At 42.6% G+C, this 22,660-nt stretch overlaps 1 protein-coding gene across 2 annotated transcripts in view; it reads right to left on the bottom strand.

Moving 5' to 3' along the window:
- LOC105470842 (Mab-21 domain containing 2) overlaps window positions 1-22,660 on the bottom strand; it is a 119,001-nt gene that overhangs the window by 20,352 nt on the left and 75,989 nt on the right. The window contains exon 2 of one of the 2 annotated variants that reach the window (XM_071090650.1): window positions 20,438-22,164. The exons of the other annotated variant lie outside the window; for it this stretch is intronic. The gene's annotated coding sequence lies outside the window, so the exon portion shown is untranslated. The remainder of the gene's footprint in view (window positions 1-20,437; window positions 22,165-22,660) is intronic. 2 annotated transcript variants of the gene reach the window in all.

Raw genomic sequence — 22,660 nt, 5'->3', positions numbered from 1 at the left:
CTGAAATAGTTACATAAAGCTCCAAGTACAGTTTCTGGAACTTTGCAATACTGAGAAAATGTAATTGCATTTTTGAAATCATATTCTGTTCACACTTCTGTAAGTTAATGAGTAACACTCTTCCTTATCCTGTTATTTGGGCGTCTGACTTTTAAAAATAAATATTCCAATATTTTTTCTATCTATTCTACCACCTTCCTCCTTGTTTTTCTTTTAATTTTAGTTTTTAACAAGTAATGTAGTCATGTAGTTCAACATTCAACAGCACAGATGTGACTCTGGAGGGGAGGATCTGTGTTTGAGTCACCCCTTTATTACCAAGAGCTCCTCATGCAGTGCTTTGTAATGCAAGTAACTGTGTGTCAAGTAATGTGGGTTGAGTGGGTGAAACCTCTTGACAACTCTGTCAGCTTTGTAAGGGACAGAAAACACTTGGAATGAAAAATTACCACAAAGCACCTGGTAGATAGGAGAGAGGGAAGGAGGGAAGGAAGAAGGGAAAGAAGAGAGAAAGAAAGGAAGGGGAAAAAACAGACACACGGATTTAGCTTTATATCATCTTTTACAAGACTCAATGATGACAGCTAGCATCACTGCAAGCAGTAAATCTGTCATCATTAAACAGGTACCACCAGAGCCCTGCACCATCATTCAGGTGACAAATACTTCAGATTCTGTCCCTAAAATGTTTGTGGTGTAGTGTGCTCCCCGCACACCCCATGCCACTGTGTGTCCCTGTAACAGTCCAGCCAGGGTCCCCATGCCACTGTGTGTCCCTGTAACAGTCCAGCCAGGGTCCTCACATCTCTCACAGGGACAACTGCAATACCTCCGAACTACACTCTGCTCCCACCAGCGCATCCAGCACGGGCTGCCAGAAGGAGCTTCTTGAAAGATGGGCTCTAATGACATCACTCACCTGCTCAAAATCCTCGCACGGTGCCCCCATCTCCATAGCCAAGGCCTCCCACACTCTGAGGCCAACCTCCATTTTCGTCCCTGTCTTAACCGCTCCCCTATGTTGTGAATTGTCTCCAACCACCAAACGGATCCCCCACAATATGCTAGTCCCCCAAACATGTCCCGTGCTTTCCAGTCCCCAGCCTCTACTCGTTCTCTTCTGTGTACCCTCCCTCCTCCTTGCCTGCTGAAATCCCGCCAATTCTTCCCACCTAAAAGCTTTTGCCTCCTCACCCTCCACAGTCATACACATTATTTCCCGTCCCCCTTCGTGCAGCGTTTGTACTACAGCTATCTGAGCTCATTCTCATGTCTCACACGAGACCATGAGTTTTTTGAAGACAGGAATGGAGCCTTATTCACCTGCATCCCCGTGCGTTGTGTGTCTGAGGTTTAGGCCACTGAGATCTAGAAACAGTCTGACCTGCTACAGAATATGTCACGGCAACATGAACTGCTTATACAGGATTGGCAGCCAGAAAAATGACGTCAGCACAATTAAAAGTTGTATTGCTTTCACATGCAGTTTTCCTAGAATGCTAATATTTTGTACAATCAAGAACTAGCAGCTTTAAAAAATGTACTCAAACACAGAACACAGCAAGTCACAGAGTCCTCAGCTCAGACGGACATGTGGTTCTTGGTTCAGAAAGCATGTGGCGTTTCTTTTTGTACTGCTGCCTACTGTATCCTCGTCTCCAAAACTCAACAACTTAATCTCTTCCTTACGGTCCATCAAGCCATCTTCAACCATTTTTAAAGGTAAAGTCCTTTTTAGAGTAGTATTTCTTTTTTTTTCGTGTTTCTTTTGCTTTTGTTAATGTCCTGCTTACAAAGTCAAATAGGTTTTGGGTGATATGCTCATAAGCCTGCTTTTCCTGTAAGTCATGCTTGTTTTCAGAATGCAATTGTGCAGAATATGAAGATTTTAAGGAATATATATATTATATTGTTATATAAGTGCCTAGACCAGTGTTCCGTTGGAGATAAAAGGCCAACTGCTGGTCTTAATAAATGAATGATTACAAGGTCCCTCAATACAGTTCCCTTGAATGTCAATTGTTTGAGCCAGCTCTCACCTAACTGAATATCCGAGAGGCAGGAATGGAGCTTTTTTTTGCTAGAATCTGAACTGCCAATGGAAACGCTCTTGGGCAAGACAGGCGGACCTGACCTGGCACTGGAATATAAGTGACTCACAGTTTTCCTGGATAGCTGAGCATGTCTGAAGAATGCTAGGTCTCGGGGCTCCTGAAGAGGGAGAGGCCATCTGGGGGCAAAAGGGAAGGGAGAAGAAGAAAAGAGAGATAGGAATCCATGTTTACAGAGAATCTGCTAAGGCCCAGTTATATATTAAGATTTATATGCAAACATCTTTGAGACTTAATCCTCAATTGACATTTAGAAAGGCAGGCTCAGTGGTGAAGGGGTTTACCCACAGTGACTAACACAGGGTTGACTGAATCCAAAACACTGGCTTTTCACGGCAATGGTGGTTTCCAAACCTAGCTCAAGGGCTGGACCTCCGGAGGAGCCCTGTAATAAGTGGAGGGTAGAGGTGGAAGATGAAGTGCAAGGAAAGAGTGTGAGAGTCAAGTGAGCAGAACCTGGGCTTCCTACCCCCGCTTCAACCATGTGGATGGGTTTTACACATTGGGCTTCCTCTTATGCTTCTATTTGAAGGAAGAGTCCTATAGTTTTAAAAGGGAGATGGGGAAAGGGTCAGAAAATCACTGCATCATATCAAGCTGCCTATTTCCCAATTCTGCCTGAGGCTGGCCCCTCAGCAGAAAAATAAATCAGTGCTTACAAAAGATCTTCTATGCAGACCACTGTTGGAGGGGTCCCCAAGTTCCTTCTCTAATCATTCCAAAGCTGTCTAAAAAGATTACTCTTCACCAACTGTACCCACTTGTTCAACTATTTTTACCCATTTCCAGGTATTCCAGCTTGGGAGGCACCTGACATCCATCTGTAGAAGTGCAGGCAGCTTGGAGAGCAGGCCCTGCAGCTCCTGCTCTGGGGACGAGCTCTGAACCTGAAGCAGGACACCCAGGGCCTAGTCCTGGTGCTCCCTACAAGGGGGTAGGAGGATCACCTCCTCTCCTTAGGCTTCTGTTTCCTTGGCTACCAAGTAAGCTGGGTGGAATACATGGTTTTTAATGTCCTTCTGACTTTCCGGACTCTATACATAAATAAGTGTGTTTGTGTTTCTGTGGGGGAGACAAAGGGGAGGGAGGTGCGGTATTAAGAGTGAGTTTGTATAACAGCAAGTCAGGGCTAAGATGTATAGAAGTACACACCCCCCAGAAACACATAGAGGCATATGCAGATCCTTCAGACAGATTTCTCTAAAATTTATGGGTGTCATGAAACAGACTGTAAAAAAGAAAACAATGACATTATGAATGCTGATTTAACTTAAGCACAACAGAGGAAGGCAGACCTTGAACTCCTCAGAGATAACAACTTTGGATAATATAAAAGGTAATTTCAGATCTTTCCAAAGGCCTTTCGAAGTCCAGGGATGAGGTTCTGTGTTGCAGGGAAAGGACTCACACATAATTTTTGTTAAAATGATTAGAAAGAAAATAACAGGCACTGGATTTACAGCCAGTCTCCGGGCAATGAATGATTTGTCACCTTCTTCTTCCGTTATTGATTCTCGCCTATAGACAGACGAGGAATGACTGCTGATGAAAGTGCCTGTGTAGAGGCCACTCAGACTGTGTCAAACATTCCTCCAGCGTCCCGCCCCGGGCTCTCTGCAAAGGCCCAACCTCCTCAGAGATGCTCTGCTGCCTCATTCAGCCAGCATTTGGAGGTTCAACTTCTGACTACCTATCTCGCAGCTGCACCCTGCTTTCCATCCCCACAAATCCTATTTTCTGACACGGGGGCTCGCTCTGTCACCCAGGCTGAAATGCAACGGTGTGATCATGGCTCACTGCAGCCTCAAACTCTTGGGCTCAAGCAATCCTCTCACCTCTGCCTTTTGAGTATCCAGGACTACAGGTGGTGCCACCACACCCAGCTTTTTTTAATTATTATTTTTTGTAGCGATGAGGTCTTGCTATGTTGCTCAGATTAGTTGCGAACTCCTGGCCTCATGCCATCCTTCACACCCATCCCTCACAAATCCATTTTAAACAAATAGAACATTATGTACCCTTCAAATAACAATGAACACATCATTTATTTGACTAATGCTGCTGCCTTCCAGAACTTGCTAATGTCACTATCCACTGGCACCTGGGCTCTTAATAACATCACTTATTTACTGGGCACCTACTTTGGGCCAAAAGGTTTCTTGTGAATTGTTACAAATCTTTATAATGCCCTCTTATGATGAAGACCTTGAGGTTAAACAAATGCTCAAAGTTACATAGTCAGTGGATCTGATAGCTGAACAAAGCTGTCTAACTCCAAAGGTGGAGTGGACTCACAAACATCTCGTCCAGAATAGTGTGAACTATCCACACCTGCTCCCGCCTCATTCCTCAACCTCATCTCACAACTTCACTATTGCCCTGGGAGACAGCAAAGCACCTGCAGCTTTCAAACACTACAGGATCCAGAAATGAAGGAATCTGGGAGATCCAGGCACAAGCAAGGAGCACCAAACCTAGAGGCAAGTTCTCAGTCCAGAATTTTCTGCCCCTTCCCTCTCTTCTTGCCTAATTCTACCAATTAGGTTCACTGTCACACTGAAAAAGAAACTGGAAATTGCTTCCCGGAAGTTAAGGCGCTAATTAACATTTACTCTTTAGTTTCGATGTCTGGAATTGGAGAACGATATTCTTAACACAGCAGAGAACACCTGCCCTGCCACAATGGGAGTTTGATTCAGAGTTGACTCAGTGATTTGGAGGTTTACAAAGTACCATGATGGGCCGTCGGGGTCCTGGAAGGTCCTGAGGACAGAAAGTAGGAGCCAGGGAGGCAGCAAGAGGTAGCACCCAGGAAACGCTTTGTCAATTTCAAAACTGTGCTCAATTTTTTTTTCTCTTCCTCTTCCTTTCCCTCCCCTCCTATATAGTCTCCTACTCCCCAAACCCAAGATAACAGGATGAGTACTGCATTCCAGTTGCAAACTGAGTTAAAATGGCACCTGTGAGGCCGAGGCGGGCAGATCACAAGGTCAGGAGATCAAGACCACGGTGAAACCCCGTCTCTACTAAAAATACAAAAAAAAAATGAGCCGGGCGCGGTGGCGGCGCCTGTAGTCCCAGCTACTCGGGAGGCTGAGGCAGGAGAATGGCGTGAACCCAGGAGGCGGAGCTTGCAGTGAGCCAGGATCGCGCCACTGCAGTCCAGCTTGGGCGACAGAGCGAGACTCCGTCTCAAAAAAAAAAAAAAAAAAAAAAAAAAAGGCACCTGTGAACCTAGGCATTATTTGAAATGTCTTTACATGGAAATACATGATCTGATTCTAAACAAAAAAGTGTATACCTAGTGCATTTCTAAATGTGAGGGAGGTATTATTCACAGCAAGTCCCTGAGAAGCTAATTCAATGTGCCACAAACAAGCATAAGAGTTCAAAAGAAAAAAGGTGGGGTGGGGTGGGGTGGGAGGTTGGAATGGGGCATCTGCTTAAAGTTTTCATTCCTAATAGGAGATATTTCTAAATTGAGTTGAAGAGAACTTGTGATACATTGGAGAGTCACTTACACTGTTTCACTTCAATTATTGGTTTCTCCCCAAAATAAGATTCAACAGAAAAGGTAACAAGAGTTCACCTCAGATACCAGTCTCAACAGGCATGGAGGTAGAGACCTCATTAATAGCATAGGAACTCACCAAGTAACTTTATTCCTCCCACCTCTTTTGAATATCCACATAGAAGTTCTCCTAATAGATGTAACAGCAAATGCAAATGACTCGCATTGTCAAGAATAAGGTCCACCGCGGGGAAGTTCTAACGGGGACCACGAGGAAGCATGAAGGCCAAAACTTAGTCTGACCTATTCCCGATGAGCCACTGGTTTTCCCCATGGCCATGGTCAGGTCACTTTATCCTTTATGGCTTTTGCTTTTCGGTGTGCAAAACGGAAACATTCCACTGATCACATTCATTCACTTTATAACTGCACAGGCCCTTAGAACATCTAATCTAACTGCTTCCTTGTATGGATGAGAACCCTGAATGCCAAAGAGGTACTGCTGGTAGTTACAAGCCACGCAGTGTCCGAACTAAGATTAGAGCAAGGTCTCCTGATTCTTAAGCAAGCACTCCGATACCCTGCTATCAGTCAACTATTACCATACAAAGGTGATGAGATGACCTGAAAATGTGTAAAGCTATATCCTTACAGGACAGTCTGGCCATCACCCTAATGGCAACATTCAGTTGACATTCAATCTCCATAGTTTCTACTAAATGGATATGATAAAATATGCCATATCTGATACATTTATAAGCCAGTATAATATTCATTTAAAGTTAAAATTTACCTTTAAAATACATATCTGAATTATTTTCACAACAAAGATCCTATGTTCTAGTGTATTTATAGGTAGCATTAACCAAACACATTTAAAATAAAATCACAATTACCTGCAAAGAAATTGTTTAGGTTTCATTTTAATTAATGTCATACAAAAATGAATCCAATTTGCTTTAAAAACATTGAGTAAATGTCTGACAATCTCTATAATGACTTGCAGCTAGAGCATTCCTAACTGCATCTACTCACTGCTTCACAAAACCCATTTCTCTGGCCGGGCACGGTGGCTCACGCCTGTAATCTCAGCACTTTGGGAGGCCAAGATGGGTGGATCACCTGAGGTTGGGAGTTCAAGACCAGCCTGACCAACATGGAGAAACCCCATCTCTACTAAAAAGACAAAAAATTAGCCTGGCGTGGTGGCGCATGCCTGTAATCCCAGCTACTACGGAGGCTGAGGCAGGAGAATCGCTAGAACCCGGGAGGCGGAGGTTGCACAATGTGAGCCAAGGTCACGCCATTGCACTCCAGTCTGGGAAATAAGAGTGGAACTATGTTTAAAAACAACCACCACCACCACCAAGAAAAAAAAAAAAAAAGAAAAAAAAAACCACCCTTCTCCAAAATAAGTCTACTCTCCTGGCTGAGAGCTTAAGAGACAGGAAAAAGAATATTTATGGCTAGCTTGGACTGCAGGACATATATTCATGTGTATAAAAGGTTAATTTAGAACTCCGGTACTCATGTTAACCTGTTTTATTCAAATAAACTTATTTTTTAATAAAACTAACAGATTAAAAGAGTGAAAAAAAATTAAAACTGTGGAAATAATAATTGTTTCCTATGCCAAAACATAGCAGAAATACTTCTGTCTGAGGACATCCAGATGGTCTAACAACCTTTAAGGAAAAGATAGTGAAAATCACTGCATTTCAGGAACTTGTTTTTGAGAGACCTCAGTGAGTACAACTGGCAATGTCTAGTTTAGTAATATATCCAGCTTCACCAAGAGAACACTGAACAGTGGGAACAGGGTCAGATCACTGAGGGATGTAAATTCCGGGGAAGAATTTAAGACTCTTCACCCCTTAAAACCATGTTATCCATCCTCCCACTTGGACCTGAAGCTTTTTCTGGGGACAAGAACAATGTCACAGCCCAGTGTCTAAGGCCCTCATTGTAAAAGTTCAATTTGTTGGATCAAAGAAAAAATAAATTGCTCAAGTAGGTTGGGAGATGTAGTTGCCACAAATAATATGGCAAAACATTCATGTATTTTTAAATTTTTTGATGGGAAGTTTAATTAAAGTTTGTTGTTCCTCTTCTATGCCACGTACAGAAAAGGTGCACAGAAAGTCCTGAGAGGTACACAAAACAAAGTCTACCCAAGCGCTTATTCCTCCCAATCTTTACCTTCTTATGTAAAAGATCTGCCTAAAACATTACATACCCCGAGTAGCTGTCCTTGATTATGTCTAGCTTAGGGGTCCTCCTATGTGCTCATGTTCTGCTGTGTAGAAGAGCCCCAATATATTCTACTTTCCTGTCTCCCATTCAGAAAGCCAGCTCTTGAGAATCGAGGTCTGGTGATATTCAGGTCACTTACCCACTTAATTTTTTTGAGACAGGGTCTCACTGTCACCCAGGCTGGGGTGCAGTGGTGTTATCATGGCTCACTGCAGCCTGGATGCTACTTTACTTCTAGTTCCTAACACAGTAATCGGCACATGGTAAGCCTGTTGAATGAATGAGTAAATTAGTGGTTTGGAAAACACAGGACTGGATAAATGTGTGCGTAGGGGAATGCAGTTCATGTCAGGCAAATCCTCATGCCAGAGCAAGTCAAACAATGGAGCATGGAAGAGGCCTCAGAGATCATCTACTCCAATTCCCTCATTTTCCAGAAGCCAAGGAATGTTGGCATAGTGCCCATGAAATAAAAAGAAAAAAATTAGAAAACATAAAAGAAAATTAGGAAAAGCAAACATTCTCTCCTATTAAATGAAGCTTCCAGCCCACACGATCTGCAAGTGGAATTTAAATAATTAAAATTTTCACAACACTAATTGCATTTGGCCCTTATTAGTGACTTCAAATGTGTCCACCTATTACCTAATGGTGTCAAGTCTACGTCTTCCAGGCTCAATTACTTAGTATGTAGATGAGGCAAGATTCTCCCTTCTCTCCCTTCTGTGTTTCTCCAGCCTTTCAATGCTCATTAGCACCTCCAACAGAAGGCAGAGGAAATGAAACTCCAATTTATCAATGTCAACTGTTGAACCAGCAAATTGCATCAGTCCCGCCCCCACATGGAAGTGTTTGGACAATTCTGAATAAACAAGATGTTGGCAGCTGTATTCCAATGGTTCAGTAATTGCATTGTTTCCTACTGTGCTCTATGGGTTGTGAAATGAATTTATTAAATAACCTACACAAGGGGAATGTGGTGTGCTCTAGCAGACACAGCTCTGGGCTGCTGCTGGGAAACTGTCCATAGTCTCCCATTTTGACCACTAGTCTTGACTCCAATTTTTCTGGTCCTCAGGCTCCTCAACTATTCACAAGGATAGTAATTCCGCCCTGGGCAGTAGAGAAATCTCTAGTACTTAAAACACTATGTGCTTTTTTCTCCCCATGCAGAGGTTTAACATTTATCATATTCTCTATATACTAGAACCTTGCATACTTACTTTCAGACCAAACTATGCCCTTTGAGTACAACATCCATAACACAAAATGGTACACAGGGCTTGTAGGAATGTAAGTTTAACTGACCACTTCATACTGGATGACAAGTCAGGAAAGGAAAATTGAGTCAAGGCACGTGTAGCAAATGGTGGAGGGATTTAAACATATAGAACGGGAAGCAATTCTATTGTCTTCAGTATGTTTGCCAGTTGGTATTTTGCCAGTTTTCTTGGGCTATTAAAACTAGTTGGTGTTTTGTAAATTTAGCCTGGCTGTGTGACAGAATGAGAAACCATTTTCAAGTGAAGATGGAAAACCTACTTATATATCATTGTGATTATAAAAGGGAAAAATAAATTAAGTTTCAATATAAGTCAAGCCTAAACCTAGTTGACCCCATGTCAGCTAGTGTTAAACTGGCCTCTTCATCTCAGGAGGCGGACGAGTTTGAGATTACAGAGAATGCCCTCAGAGAGAATCTCCCTGCAACTCTGGTATTAGCTGGAACCTAAGTAGCCCAAGGTCTCCTGGTGGTTGGATCATTTTTTCTAGACGCAGAAGGAGGCTGAGTGCAGATAAGATACGGGAGGACAGCTTCCTTTCAGCTGAAGTTTGGCACTCACTCGGCATTCCAAATTAGGCGTCAATTGTTTTCCCTTTCCTTGTTTTTTTTTTTTTTTTTTTTTTTTTTGAGACGGAGTCTTGCTCTATCACCCAGGCTGGAGTGCAGAGGCCGGATCTCAGCTCACTGCAAGCTCCGCCTCCCAGGTTTACGCCATTCTCCTGCCTCAGCCTCCCGAGTAGCTGGGACTACAGGCGCCGCCACCTCGCCCGGCTATTTTTTAATATTTTTTAGTAGAGACGGGGTTTCACGGGGTTAGCCAGGATGGTCTCGATCTCCTGACCTCGTGATCCGCCCGTCTCGGCCTCCCGAAGTGCTGGGATTACAGGCGTGAGCCACCGCACCCGGCCATCTTACCTGCTTTCTGCAACAAAATGTTGGTGTTTACAGAACATTCTGTTCTTTCTAGACTGACTTAGTGTCCTTCAAGGCACTCTTCTGAATAAACTGATAGTTTTGCTTCCCCCTCCCCACCATAAAAGTAGAATGACATATGTGCATAGAAGTTCCTGCTGTAGCTTTATGTTCCATACGCTTTGGCTGTGTCCCCACCCAAATCTCATCTTGAATTTCAGCTCCCATCATTCCCACGTGTTGTGAGAGGGACCTGGTGGGAGGTAATTGAATCATGGGATTGGTTTCCCCCATACTGTTCTCGTGGTGGTGAGTAAGTCTCACGAGATCTGACGGTTTTATTTGGGGAAACCCCTTTTGCTTGGCTCCCATTCTCTTCTCGGCCGCCATATAAGACATACCTTTTGCCTTCCGCCATGTTTGTGGGGCCTCCCCAGCCGTGCGCAACTGTGAGTCCATTAAACCTCTTTTTCTTTATAAATTACCCAGTTTTGGGTATGTCTTTATCAGCTGCGTGAAAATGGACTAATACAACGTTCTTTGGATTCTGGCTGAATGCAAGTTTGTTTTATTTTCTAATTAGGAGCCCTCCAGCCAAACTGTAGGTCAACAGCCCAAAGGGCAGCACAGTCAAGTGTGGGTTTTAAAAAGCCACACACAATGACGCGTGGAGAAGTGAAGATCAGCATCTGAGTCCTACCTGGAGCGTGCTCTGGAATGGGACAGGAGACCAAGGATCCAGCGCACCTCTGCAGCAGGAGTGGGGCCCGAGATGCCTGTGTCCCTGACTCACAAGAGCTAGCAAGCCGTTTCCTCATCTGGGGCCTGTTTTCTCATTTGGAAAATGGTAGATTTGGACAGGTTGATTTTTTTTTTAAGTCATACTTATTAAAGTATACTTTATATACAATAAAACTCACCCCCTTTTAAAGATGCAGTTGGATAAGTTTGGTAAAGGTATAAAGTTGTATAACCTCCACAATTAAGACAGAATATTTCCATCACCCCAAAAAGTTTTCTCACACCCTTTGGCAGTTAATCCCCTTCCCAGCCCCCAGGCAATCTCTGTTCTGATTTATGCCTGTAGTTTTACTGTTTCCTGAATGACATATAAATGACACAGTATATAGCCTTTTATGACTAGCTTCTTTCACTTAGCATGATGCTTTTAAAGTCCATCCACTTTGCTGAGTATCAATAGCTTGCTTCTTTTTGTACAGATGTGACACAATTTATCCATTCACCCGTTTCTGGGTTTTTGCTAATACGAATAAACCTTTTGTAAACATTTGTGTACAGGCCTTTGTGTAGAAATAAATTCCATTTATCTCAGATGAATACTTGGAAGTGCAATCGCTGTTCCATTTTTTAAGTGTGGGTGTGTGTTTGACTTTCTTATAAAGTGTCACATTATTTTCCAAAGTGCTTGTACCATTTTGCATTCCCACCAGCCATGTATGGACTGGATGACATTAAATGGGCAGCCTCAGATAATGACTGTTGTTACTTTGACAAATCAGTGCCTCATGTGTGCACTCTTCTGGAGCATTCCTCTGTTTGTTTATGTTTGTATGTATGGTGTATCTATAAATGGTGAGACACGATCTCACTCTGTTTCCCAGGCTGGAGTGCAGTGGCACAATCACAGCTCACTGCAGCTTCAACCTCCTAGGCTCAAGTGATACTCCCACCTCAGCCTCCTGTATAGCTGGAACCACAGGCATGCACCACCATGTCCAGCTAATGTATTTGTTTATTGTAGAGACAGGGGGGGTCTTGCTATGTTGCTCAGGCTAGTCTTGAACTCTTGGGTTCAAGGGGTCCTCCTGCTTCAGCCTCCCAAGTAGGTAGAACTACAGGTGCATGCCACCATACCCAGATAATTTTTTGTATTTTTTATTTTTGTAGAGTTGGGATCTTGCTATGTTGCCCAGTCTGGTCTGAAACTTCTGGCTTCAAGTCATCCTCCCACCTTGGCCTCCCAGAGAGCAAGGGTTACAGTTGTGAGCCACCACACCAGGCTACATTCTTCATTTTATTCAAAAAATATATTATGAACATAGAGTTTTTCTGACTCTTAGTATGTTAATGCTTCAAAGATGTGTGTGTGAGTGTGTGTGTATGTGTGTCAAAGGGAGAGAAGAGAAAAAAGATGAGGATCCACTGATGGACATCTGAGCTCTGAGTTCTGAATAATGCATTGACATGTTTCATTTTAAGCACTGTTTGGGTTCCATTCCGCACCCCCACCCCCTGCAAGCTAATGACCTCACCACTTTGAGCACCCAGCTGTTGCTGTCTGAAACCTGACTTTCACTATGAACAGACTCACAGCTGCAATACTCTGCCTACCTAATAATGCATGGCTCTTATCTGCTTCATACATCCCTTTTGTTAACCAACTTCACGAGGCAGGCTCCTCTGTTTTTCTGGCTATTTCTCCCCAAACCAGTTATCTCTCTGCAAAAGAAAAGGAAGAGGCAAGTACATCTTGAGAAGGAGAAGAGTTTGGGTTGCAGTGCAAGTGCTATTGGAAGTCTGCCTGTCTGTTCATTTTGCCACTCAAAGTGTTGTTCATGGCCCAGAAGCAAAGGCATCATCTGCTTGCTAGAATGAAGAATCTCAGCCTGCATTTGGGACCTGATGAATCAGAATCTGTGTTTTAACAGAAGACCCCATGGATCTATAGGCATGTTAAAGTTCTAGAAGCGCTGGAAAGGAAGATAAATCACAAGGAGTTTCCATTTATTCAATTTAAGGACTGACCTATGGGTATGAGATGGCCAAGCTAATAAGGACAAAACCATGTCTAAAAGGCTGGGTGGTCTGAAGGAAATAGCCGACACCCAGTGATCCTCACCTCCTGATACCCGTACTCCTGTGTAGCCCCCTCGAACACTGAATGAGGGTTGGCCTGTGTGGCAAATCAAATAGGTAAATGTGATAGTATGAGACTTCAGAAACTAGGATATAAAGACACTGCAACCTTTTCTTGCCTTGATTCCTTGGATCACATGCTTGGGTAGAAGCCAGTCACTATGTTGCAGCACTTCAAAGGAACCTTGTGGAGAGGCCCACAAGGGGATGAGCTGAGGCCTCCCAACACTAGCACCAACTTGCCAGCCGTGTGAGTCCGGCGGAAACTCTAGCCCCAGTCAAATTTTAGATGACTGTAGCCCTGCAACCTCATAAGAGACCACAAACCAGAACTACTCAACTACACCACTCCTAGATGCCTGACTCCAAGAAACTGTGTGAGATCACAAATGCTTAATGTTGTTTTAAGCCACTAAGTTTTGGAATAATTGATTACTCAGCAGCAGAAAACTAGTACAGGAACAGAAAGATGGATCTGAGGCTGAGTTTTCTCAACTAGTAGCAATTTTCCATAGTCACATCACCTTCTTAGTATCTCAGATGACTCATCTGTGAGAGGAGCCATGGCAGTTCGTCAAATCTTCAACACTTTTGAATGTAAGATGCACCGTTACTTTACAAATCACTAGAATAGCGAAAAATATTCATATTTAGACAATCAATTCTAAGATGCATACTATTATTAGGGATGTACAATTGTGAGAAAGGGGAGCATCTTAAAAAAAAAATCAATGAAATACAATTATTTTACTTGTTCTGCCCACCACACGGAGATGGTGTAAGGATCAATGGAATAACAGATGAAAGACACCTGGAAGGAACTTGATGGGCAGCATCCTGAAGCACCACAGCTTGAGAAGGGGAAATGCCATTACAGTTATCCAAAGTAGCTAATTAAACTGGCTCTGCTGGGCTTTGCCAACTCACTTTTAATGCTATTGCCTCAGGCTCCTATCACAATTTATACTCAAAATGACTGCTACAAAGCCCAGCTGAGAGGAAAAAAATAGTCAAGGAAAACCATCTACAGCAGTGTTCCTTAAACCTGTTTGAGCATAAGAAATCACTTGGTGCCTTTGTTAAATATACACCCAGGCCCCTTGCCTAGAGACTTTGATTCAGTAAATCTGCAGCTGGCATTGGAATCTGTATTTTAACAAGGGCCCCAGGCAGTTCTTACGAACATACAAGTTTTAAAACACTGATCTAAACAAGATAATATTGACACACTTACTGATATTTTTTCTTGGATCAAATTGTAATAGAAAATCACAAACTTAGATTGCCTTAGTTACATCCCCTCCCCATATAAAAATGTTTTCAACTAAGTGAAAGATTTTACTGAAGGCCAATGCAAAAAACTTGTCTTACCAAGTAAAGTTTATCATCAGCTGGAAAACTTAAGTGATGGCAAATTATACTATTCAATGTTTATAATATTCACAAATCTGCATAATAAAGATATGAAAGAGTATGTCTGGTCAGGTGCAGTGGGTCACGCCTGTAATCCCAGCACTTTGGGAGGCCGAGGCAGGCAGATCACGAGGTCAAGAGATTGAGACCGGCCTGGGCAACATGGTGAAACCCTGTCTCTACTAAAAATAGAAAAATTAGCTGGACGTGGTGGCGTGCGCCTGTAGTCTCAGCTACTCGGGAGGCTGAGGCAGGAGAATCACTTGGACCCAGGAGGCGGAGGTTGCAGTGAGCCGAGAGATCGAGCCACTGCACTCCAGCCTGGGCAAAAGAATGAAACTCCATCTGGAAAAGCAAAAGAAAAAAAAAAGAGTACCTCTACTGACAGACCTGTCTCTTTTAAATCAATCAATAAAAGTTGCTAGGCAACCATTTTTTCCTTTTTTGCATAGACTGCCAGGAATCTTTTATCTAAAATGTATGCGCTCAAACAATAGCTATCTACCTATGTCAAACAAAACATGTCCTGCTACATAAACCTTCCTGTGAGACTTTAGCTTTGCCCTGTATTTTAATGGACACATTACAGTCAAATCTTTTTTCTTTAGACCTTTTTTTTTTTTTAGAAGAAAGCAGAAAACAAATTTTAAAATCAATAATGTTAGGTAATTTTTGTTGTTTCTAACCACATTCAGACTAAACAACTGTACCACAATTTCTAGCAATTCTTCTTCCAGTTGCTTGGGTTGTCTCCCTTCATGGCAATCCCTTGGCCTGCTTTTAAAACACAAAACAAATGCTAGCCCTATCTTGGCAAGGAAAGTCAATGACTCATTCAAGCCAAAGAGTTAAGAGACTAAACAAAAAATAATTTTAGAGCAGCTCCTCAAAAGGCTCTTCTTTTTTTCCTCCGACGTACAACATAATTTTCTGACAATCTGACGCAACTATGGCAGCACCTTCAAGCCATTAAAAATCATTTTTCTGCAAAAACAAAACAAAAACAAAAAACTTCCACTTCGTTTTTAAACATCTCACTTGTGTGCCTTCAGTTTCGCAACAGAAATTCATCCTTGACCTAAACTTCTAAATATTTCACAAACAATAATTAAGTCACTAGAACCCTGCTGTGAAAAGGGCATTTTCTGACAGATGGGCAAGGAAAGTCAGAGCACAAAAATAGATTTGATGCTTTTCCAGCCTTACAGAGCAAGGAGGCATGAGGCAAGGGTTTCCATATCAACCCGCAGATCAACCCTAGAGCTCTGGGGGCACATAGTGTCTCAAAAGCACACGACTAAGTTGTCAATACTTTAGATCATGTGGTAGTGTTACTCACTGTTGTTCCAATGGAGTTTCTCAATCTCTATGATTCTTCTCATACCAGCCTGGCTGCCCAGGCTAACTTCACCTTCTTCTTCTAGGGAAAGATCTTTTCCTCTGTTGAGTCCTGCAGACTTCCCTCTCTTTCCATCAAGGCTAATCCCATCCTTATCTGTATTCCCATGACACTCACAACATGGCATCACAAATGGTTGTCTCATATGTCTGTCTCTGCTACCGAACCAAGCAGCTTGAGGTCAATGATCTCAGTTCATTCATCTTTGAATTGCAGGATCAATCACACTGCAGGCACATGGTACATGGCAGGTACTTGGCCAATTGGTGTGAATGAATGAATCGAGTTCAGTGACACTGAGGTCCCTCAGATTCTCTGACTCAAATCCAGTTATGAGGCCGGGCATGGTGGCTCAGCCTGTAGTCCCAGCTACTCGGGAGGCTGATGCAGGAGAATCGCTTGAACCCAAGAGGTGGAAGTTGCAGTGAGCCAAGATTGTGCCATTGCACTCCAGCCCAGACAACAAAGCGAGACTCCATCTCAAAAAACAAAACAAACAAAACAAACAAACAAATCCAGTTATGATGCAAATAAGGACATGAAGACAGAGGAAGTAATTTTCCCCAGTTATATCAAAAAAAAAAAAAAAAAAAAAGACAAAAATCCAGATTTTCTCATCCCCATTCCACTGCTTTTCCATTATGCCTCCTCTTTGCACATGCTGTTTCTCCTGTGGGGCCACTACTTTTTGTGTCTTCTGTCACTACTTTTCTGACCTTCCCAAGGTTTCTCCCAAGTCCTTCACATCTCAGCCAAGGAACAAAAACAAGGAAGCCAAACACAACAAGGAAATGCCAGCTGTTCTACTGTGAGAGCAAGACAAACTCGGAACAATAATACAATGCTGGTGAAATTTCTTTCTGGGATACACTGAAATGTTCCTTGGATTGTGCAGACAATTGCTTTCTATCAGAGGTACAGATGTTTGAGAGGACTGTTCTTTTTTTTTTTTTGAGACAGAGTCTTGCTCTGACGCCAGGCTGGAGTGCAGTGGCGCAATCTCAGCTCACTGCAACCTCCACCTCCCAGGTTCAAGCGATTCTCCTGCCTCAGCCTCCTGAGTAGCTGGGACTACAGGCGCACGCCACCATGCCCAGCTAATTTTTGTATTTTTAGTAGAGACAGGGTTTCACCATGTTGGCCAGGCTGGTCTCAATCTCTTGACCTCATGATCAGCTTGCACTGGCCTCCCAAAGTGCTGGGATGACAGGTGTGTGAGCCACTGTGCCCGGCCAATTATTCACATTTTATTCGCCCATGGATCTTTAGAAAGTGTCTTTAAAAAAAAAAAAAAAAAAAATCTTAAAAACATACAACCACATTTGCAAATTTTATTCCACTTAATTCAGAAAAATGCTAGGCTCTGATTCCCAAGTCACTTATAGATTCCAGAAAAAAATGATAACAATTTGATCTAATTTCTTAAAACATTTTAACTGTCTGTTGGTCTAAAACTATTTATTAAGACATTAAGAATCATTTTCAGTCTTAACTCTGGAATTAAACTAAAAAAATCAGATGAATCACTTCTACTATTGTCTCTGTTCTACCTCTGGTTAAATATAACAAAACTCTGCCAACTTACAGATTTACTAGCCTTGATCCTAGAACTCATGGAGAAAAACCTGACCTCCTTTGGAAGATCAAGAAGAAGAAAGGATTGGAGGAAAAAAAAAAAAAAAAAAGCCTTCCCTCAGACAAAAAGCTTTTGATTACAGGATGCCACTATTTTCAGAATGTTCTTAGCACATTCCCAGTAAAGCACCATTATATCCTCCCTCTCCGGAGTTGAAAAAAAAGTCCCACCACTCCTAAGCTGGGTGTCTCTGAGGTGTTGGAGTGAGGCAATAGTGAGGTCAGAGAATATGGTTATATGCTCTGGTTTGTTTCTGAGTGGATGGAACTGGGTTATATATCAAGAGATCTAATTATAGACATAGCTCTATCCCTACCTGGACCTCAGCTTCCTTTAATATTAAATAGAGGGCATTCCTTGAAGGTAGCATTCGGTGACTCCCTAACACAGAGATAATCTCAGAGCGTGTTTCTGAAAAAGCAGAAAATGGATCAAATGTCTTTAGGGAGTTCACTCTATTTTACTTCTGCTACAGAAACCCAAGGGTGCCTGGCACCCACCCCAAGCCATTGCTTCACACAGAACTCTGACACACAAAAGCAACCTGGGCACTTGTTATGGGCTAAGTTGTAGACTCACAAATCCTTATGTTGAAGCCCTAACCCCCACTAACCTGAGAATGTTACTGTATTTGGAAATACAGCCTTTAAAGAAGTGATTAAATTAAAATGAGGCTGTTAGAGTGAGTCCTAATTCAATCTGACTGGTAGCCTTATAAGAAGAGATATCTGGATGCACAAGGGTGCACATACACAGAAGGCGGCCATGTGAGGACACAGCAAGCAGGCGGCCGTCTGCAAGCCAAGAAGAGGGGCCTCAGGAGAAACCACACCTACTGACACGTTGAACTTAGACTTCCAGCCTCCAGAACTGTGAGAAAACAAATTTCTGCTGTTTAAACTACGCTGTCTGTGGCATTTTGTTATGGCAGACTTAGCAAGCTAATACAATACTGAACAGATTTAACTGTTTAGATGGTTCAATCATCCTGCCTAGGTTTCTCCTTTCTCTAAAGAAAAGACTTTCATCTTAATGCTCGTAACTAATTTTCCCAAGGTCACACAGTCACTTAAGTGTCAGAAGAGGTACTCGAACACGGCTCATGGGAAGAAACAGGTACCCTCAGACATCTGTACTTTTTTCTTTTTAAAAAATGCAGATGATACAACAAAACACCAAAACACTTGGCATAGACATCCAAAGACCATACCCAGGGTACGGTCATAATGCTTGAAGAACCCATTTTAAATTAGGATTATGACACTGAAGAACTAAAAAAATACATGTTAAAATATGCCCTGTTTGAGCTCAGAACTATGTCAGCATCTGCTGACCACAGTAAGTATTAGCAGTTCTTCTTTCCCCCTAGAAAGCCCACACGTTTCCTCCTGAGAGAGCTCTCCATTGCTACTTATTCTCCTCTGAGTGGCTTTCTTTCCCAAAAGGGCCTTCTGAAGGCTATAAACATGGAGAGACATTCCCACATAAACACGCCTATTGTTAAGAGTATTACCACACATCAGTGTCAACATTAGCACTGGAACATGTCTCCTTCTCGGCTCCTGGTCACACTCAAGGCCTGAACAGGCAATCCTCCATCCCTGTCCGACCTGGGCTCCCCACCAAGCACAAGACGCAGCTCAAGGGGAGAACAAGCTGCAGACTGTAACAGTTCATCATTCCAAGGCATGCCCCTCAGCAGAGAGGCATTAAGATGAGCTCCTGGGAGAGAACCCAATGGAGGATTCCTGTAGCAAACCTTGATTGTCAGACCTGAATCAAGGAAAGGGCTCTCGCTCACTGGTTTCCAAATGACATTCCCTGGATGAGTCTGGGCTTTCTGCATCTGAATCATCTCAAAAGGTTTTGCAAAAAAAATATAGATTCCAAAATGCCATTCTAGGACATTCCACGTCATGAGTCTGGGGCTTTGGATTCTGTATTTTTAAATGATCCCCAGGTGACTGTCTAATCTGAGAAACACACAAAACTGCCACACATTTTTTAGTTGAAAGAAAACAAAACAACTGAGAAGAAGCCAATGCCAACAAATCACAGTTCTTATCAAGTCAGTATCAGAAACATCAGAAACCCGGAAGTACCGCCCATCTACTTCTATATTAGTTTTCTATTATTACATGACAGAACACTCCCAAACTTAGGGATTTCTAACAACAAACACTTCTTATCTTTTCGTTTCTGTAAGCTGAGAATCCAGGAGCAGCAGAGCTACATGCCTGCACAGGCTCTCTCAGGAAGCTGCAGCGACTGGAGCTACAGCCATCTGAAGGCTTGACTGGGGCTGAAAATCTATTTCCAAGTCATTGACCAGAGGCCTCAGTTCTTCACTGGCTGCTGGCAGAAGGCCTTGGTTCTTTAACACACGGGCATCTATATAAGACATCTTAAGCGTGCTCATGATAGCAGCTATTTCCCCTACAGGAAGTGATCCAAGAGAGGGCAAGGAGGAAACCACAGTGCCTTTATTTATTTATTTATTTATTTATTTATTTATTTATTTATTTTGAGATGGAGTCTCGCTCTGTCACCCAGGCTGGAGTGCAGTGGCCGGACCTTGGCTCACTGCAAGCTCCGCCTCCTGGATTCACGCCATTGTCCTGCCTCAGCCTCCCGAGTAGCTGGGACTACAGGCACCCACCACATGCCTGGCTCGTTCTTTTTTGTATTTTTTTAGTAGAGACGGGGTTTCACCATGTTAGCCAGGATGGTCTCGATCTCCTGACCTTGTGATCCGCCCGTCTCGGCCTCCCAAAGTGCTGGGATTACAGGCTTGAGCCACCGTGCCCGGCCACCATAGTGCCTTTAATGACTAGTCTATACAGTTGCACACTATTGCTTCCACTTTTGTCCATGCATGAAAAGCACGTCACTAGGTCCAACCCACCTTCAAGAGAAAAATGGGCTCCATCTTTTGAAGTGAATATCAAATAATTTGTGGACATATTTTAAACCAGCATACTTTCCAATGTTTCTGTCACGCCAAGAATGAAGTAGAAATTAGAGATACAAAAATACATACACGATTTTGACTCTGCCCTCATGGAATCTTGGAGCAGGGATAGAAGGGACAACCGAAGTATCCACTGTATTATCTTCCTTTTTGGAAGTCAAACTGGTGAATGCCCATTTAGGTCAGGAGCAGAGGCACATCCTGTACTGAATTAGAAGTCAAAAAAGCCTGGGTTTGAGACCCTGGTTTCCCACTTTTAGCTATGTACATCACTTAGCCACTAAGTTACGACCTTTTTCTTTTACAAAAGGAAAATTACTTATGACTTCATGGTGGTGAGGGGGGAGTGGGAGGCCCGGGTTTTGTGAGGGCTAAAGAAGATAAAGTACGTGGCTGTGCTGGAAAACCAGCTGAGTGCTGTAAATATTAACACTTACAATTACTAGCATGCTTATTAGAAGCAAAAATACATACATATCAGAAGGTGAAGAGGTCAACACACACAGGTCACCTTAATTCCTTTTGCATGTACCCACTCTGGATTTGTATACCTTCCTTCGTGGAGCAAAACAGCCTTCTGTGTCTCTCTGGGGCCCTCATCTCCCTGCTCCAAACTATGTTTTCCTTCTGCTAAACCTGTCCTACCTGTGGTGTTCCTGGCAATTAGAGCTGGATGGGCCCTGTACAGTATACTTAAACAAGTACCCAAAGCTACTTCATCAAGCAACTCATCTTGAAGACTTACAGTTAACTGCTCCCTAAATGTTTAAATGTTCATTTATGTTGAAGGTGACAGTAAGAAGGAACAGCACATAAATATAGAAGTTTCTGGAAATATGTTGTATTTGCAGATATGTCTACATATACATTTATGTGTCTGTATGTGTGTGTATCTATTATTTACCTAAGTCTAGATCTAGGTATATGTAAAAACAAACTACCAAGACACAATTCTACTGTCATCAGAATGGGAGCTTTCCCAGAGCTCCAGAGGAAGGAATTTGATTCAGAGTATAGCCGCTAAAGAAAATGTCAATCTATATGTCAATCTATACGGAGAACAACCTTCTAACCACCTAGGAATACAGATGTATTTGAGAAAGTTCATTCTCAATTCTTTTTCAAATCCCTTTCTCATCTTTTCCCAGTATGTTCAGACTCTTAAAAGAGATCCAAAAAATTCCGTTTTAGGGAAACTCACCGTGGAGAAGCATGTAACGTTAAACCAACCCCCGGCCACTGCGGGTAAAAAATAAAAAGCATCTCTATGCAGAGATAAGAAAGGAGGTTGGAAAACAATATTCAAAATTCCTCCAACCATTGGGGGGTAGAAGACATACTTCAATAAAAATGTTTCAAAAAGATATGTCTTTAGCGAATAAGCCAAAAATCTAAAGATCATTACAAGAATAAGTCTAATGTCCCCTGCAGATATAAAAGATGATCATGAGAGGGAACACAAAAACTCGAGGCGTTCAAGTTTCAGAAAACCCCTGCAGTGTTCCCCTTTCTGCAGAAAAGGGCGAATAACTGAAATTAGAAACATACACATTACACATTTTCAAAGTCAACCAAAGGGACCAGTATTTTGTTCAAAATGAAAAAGAAAATCAAAGCTCCTTTATTGAATTCAACCACCACAACTTTGTGCTTGGGAGTACGCCAAAGACTTTTTTCTCTTTTTTCTTTTCTTTTCTTTTCTTTTCCTAGAACCTCCCTCTGAAGCTAAGTCGCGGTATCCAGAGTGTGTTATTCGGAGAGTTTCCAATTGAATTTCCAGCACAGTCCCTCCAAACCTAGAAAACCCAGAGACTGTTCACAAGAGCATGACTTGTTAGAAACAGGTGAGCAAGGCGCTATGGTAGAAAGTTTCTTGTGGTGGGAGGAGGTGACCAGCTGAATCTCCCCAGATGACTTAGTAAGAAAAAAACTACTAAAACACAGTATTTGTATGGGCCTCTTAAGCTCCCTTGATCAGCAGAACAGTCAAATAACTCAGAGGCTTTGGCTAGGCAGCTGCTGAACAGATGAAGGCCGGGAAGATGAGGTTTTAGTTGCTTAAGACAACGTCTCGGAAACTTTTTCCCCCTTAAAATTGTTATACACAAATACTTCCCTGCAATCACCGGGAGCTTCCAAGTTGTTCCTTTTAATGAACACCAAAGCTTATAGACAAGAGGCAGGTTGTAGAAAACATATTATAGAAAGTGAAATCAGCATACCATTTGTATAGTGGACAGAACACGGGTTTTAGATTTAAAGACTCAGGAGTGAATTCATGTGCTCTGTCAC

The sequence above is a fragment of the Macaca nemestrina genome, chromosome 2 (assembly GCF_043159975.1).
Source record: "Macaca nemestrina isolate mMacNem1 chromosome 2, mMacNem.hap1, whole genome shotgun sequence".
Taxonomy (NCBI): domain Eukaryota; kingdom Metazoa; phylum Chordata; class Mammalia; order Primates; family Cercopithecidae; genus Macaca; species Macaca nemestrina.
This window is presented reverse-complemented; position numbering and strand designations above follow the sequence as displayed.